Here is a 3,592-nt window from a genome sequence, read left to right as displayed (position 1 = left end):
CTAAACGTCTTAACCAAACCAGAATATCCAGGTTTTGCAGCAATGTTTTTCTGTGGTTTCCGTACATGAAACTTGTCCTTGTTCAGTGTTTTACATATTGTAGACAACAACAATAGAGCGCAACTCCATTTATTTTCTCTATAGGTGAACTGATTTTTAACAATAACTGATAAACCTTGCATGCTTTCAGGCTGTTTTGCAAAATTCAGGTTCTTGCGTATTTACAGATAAGGACATAACCATAAAAAGTAAGGGCCAAAAAAAAAAACCCATCTCAAATACAATAAGTACATGCATATACAGATCTCATGTTCTGGATTTTTTTCCCGCAGCACCTCTTAAAGTAATCTGTATCAGCAGATATTGGCTATTTGTTCAAGTATATCGATATAAAATTTGAAATTATATTAATGCTGTATTCATTCTGTACATGTACCGAAAAGTTTTGGGTCTACACAAGTTCACGTCTCTTTATACCCACTTATTTACAATAGAGATATATATTATTGACACAGTTGTGTGTTTATCGACTACACTACAAGAACTTGGAACAGTGCCCATTCAAATCAGTATTTAGATGTTAAATTGCTATTTAATGTTCTTTTGTACAGTATAAGCTTTCCATTTGTCTGTCCAGTTATGTCCATATAGAGAATAGTAGCAGACTGCATTGTCATATTTGTGTATTATTTCTTGCTGCTGGTGCCAGTGTCATGCCACAGTGAGCAATGACAGGAAGTATCAGCCCCAGTAAATGCCACTTTACTTTATCACATCAAGACTGCATGACCGCAGGCAATAAATGCAGTGCTTTCATAATAACATTCCTTAACATGAATTCATTACTTATTTGATAATGGAAAAACATACTAATTATATTGATAATATATTAACTGAAATGTAATGCAAATATGATCTGACCAAATTAGGCCATAGGGTTGAGTAAATACCGCTGCTCTTAGCCTTCCACCTGAGTGATTGAATAACTCATTTGGAGGGAACGTGGGCAGGGATTGTGTTGTGCTGAGTGTGTGTTGATGCTGATAGGACAGGACTGCTCTCTCCATTAGAGGACCTGCATTTTCTCCCTACACCCCCCATGGACGGTTCCTGTCAGCTGCTAATAAGTGGGGCTGTTTTAAAGTTTAGATTAGTTTGTTGCAGTTAGGAGAGACGCTTTTTTTTTTTTTTCATTTGACCTAGAGTGTGATTTAGAAACACAGCCCTAGGATTTTGAAACCAATGTGAGATCTCATGGTACATAACATGAAAATGGAAAAATGTGAAGACATTTAGACAATAGATTTGGATAATAGATTGTGTAGTGCAGAATCTATTATATGTTTGGTTTTGGTCTATGGATATTGTCAGCTGCTTGTTATTTGTAATTAAATTGAGGCAGGGTTGTTTAATATTAACTTTAAGGGGCTGTTCACCCAAAAATGAAAATAAAAAATGATGACAAAAATGTAATTATTTACACACCCTCAAGTTGTTCCAAACCTGCATGGATTTCTTGTCCAGTTACTGACATTCTTGACAATATCTTTTATGGCAAAAGTTGTGTTAACAAACATTTTCTGTCAATTCCTGAATCTCATTTTGAACACCTTAGTGAAGGTTCAATAGGGTTTGGAAATAAAGAAAAGCTTTTAAAACATTCTCCTTTGAAAAACTGAGATTTCAGTCATGATTTTTTATTTTATTTTTTTTAATTGGCCAAACAAATCACAAGTGTCTACTTCTTTTTCGTATTGAGAGAGCAAGACTGCAACACAGTACATGAACCACTCAATTTGTGGCTTAACGTATATGATTATTTGCAGTGTAACCACAGTGTTACATACATTATTTGAATGTAGACATTCTGTGCACGTCAGTGTGACAGTTGCTTTGTGAGAGTTTTTTAACTCCTGCTATTTTGTGCTCTTTCTCTTTAAATTTCACATTTACTGTAGCATCTCCACTTAACTGGAAGCATGACTACTGTTAGTTACGGTACCGTTATTCCTATACAGATTGTGTCAAAGCAGCTTCAGATTCAGACAGTTCAGTGTTGGTTCAGTTCAGATCAAAAGATGTGTACACTGACATACTAGAAATTGTTATAACTTTTCACTTGGTTACACCACATGATCCTTTTAAACTTTTGTTGAAAATTATTTTTATGTAACTTATGAAACATTGAAACCAGAACAGTAATTCAGAGAGTACAGTTCGAGGAACTTGACAAGTGTGAAGGCAAGTATTTTTAAAATGTCTCTCTCTCTCTCTCTTTTTTTGCTTTATCTGTCCAAAGGGATTTTTGTTGTCCATTACTTGGAAGATGACATGTAAAGAAATAAAATGGTAATGCTACCATTTGTTTTGCTGATAATAAAGAACACTTTATGCATTTAATTTGCTTAGCTTTATTTGCTTGCCATGCACTTAAATATCTGTTAAATTTATGTTTCCATGTTAAAAGCCTGTCTTTAAGTGGAATTCTGTTGTTCTAAGTTGAAAATGTAGACTTTCTGATTTTAATAAAATGAAGAATAACCCCAATTTCTAGACAAAAAAAAGTTAGAAGGAGATTACTGAATAGTTTACTTTAGTGTTGTTTCAAATAGATTTTTTTAAATGTGCAGATTAGGTGTTAAAAATGGTTATATACTTGATCTATAGTCTTATATGCATAATGTTCAAAATCCTTGAACTAAAAAATTCTTTATCTGTCAGGTACTATATCCTCTTAAATAACCGTAGCGGAGGCAGACTGTGTGGTAGCCAAAACCTCCACACTTCCCTTAAGCCCAGAGTTATTCACGAAACCTCTTCTGTCATCCACAGAGTCCTCTGAATATAACTTTTAACTTATCTTATTCTTGCTGAAGTTTCATCAAGGTCAGTCGTCATCTTGTTGGAATGATTTTGTTCTAATCCTTTCTTCTTAAGTCAGCCTCAGCTGAAGCTCTTACAGAAGCGTCTGAGATGTGCGGTGGTGCCATTTCGGAGGTCATCTCTTTCTCTGTGTTCAATTTTATCTCAGTCTGTTAGTCTTTGTTCATATAAGCGACAGTGCTTAGTACATCTGAAAGCTTACATTAGATGATGTATCCTGAAACGGCGAAGTGTCAAATCTGAACAAATTATGACAGTTGATTTAACCAACCAACGATCTATGAGTGCAGATTGAGTCTTGAGTTGGCTCTTTTTAGATTTTGTTAATATTTAGCAGTGCTATTATATATATATATATATATATATATATAGTGCCGTCCATAAGTATTGGGATGGCAAAGACAAAATTGATCTGTTTGCTGTAGAGTCAAGAAATCTGCAAATGATTAAAATATGAAACAAAACTACAGAATACCACATTTTAATGTTGGATGTTTCAACACATGTTTTACCAATAATAAGATCAGCACTTTTAGAGTTTAATCCCTCTATCGGAAGTGTTGCTAATACTAGACATTTACATGTTGACACCATATTGCCATTGTGTTCCGTTCAATTTATTGCTCTTACCTTTATAAAACCTGCAGAAACTATGGCTTGTCATTAACCTTGTACAAGACTTCCAGACTGTCTTGGGGCTTGTTTTTGG

The sequence above is a fragment of the Sinocyclocheilus anshuiensis genome, unplaced genomic scaffold (genome assembly GCF_001515605.1).
Source record: "Sinocyclocheilus anshuiensis isolate Anshui unplaced genomic scaffold, SAMN03320099.WGS_v1.1 scaffold42, whole genome shotgun sequence".
In the NCBI taxonomy this organism is placed as follows: Eukaryota; Metazoa; Chordata; class Actinopteri; order Cypriniformes; family Cyprinidae; genus Sinocyclocheilus; species Sinocyclocheilus anshuiensis.
This window is presented reverse-complemented; position numbering follows the sequence as displayed.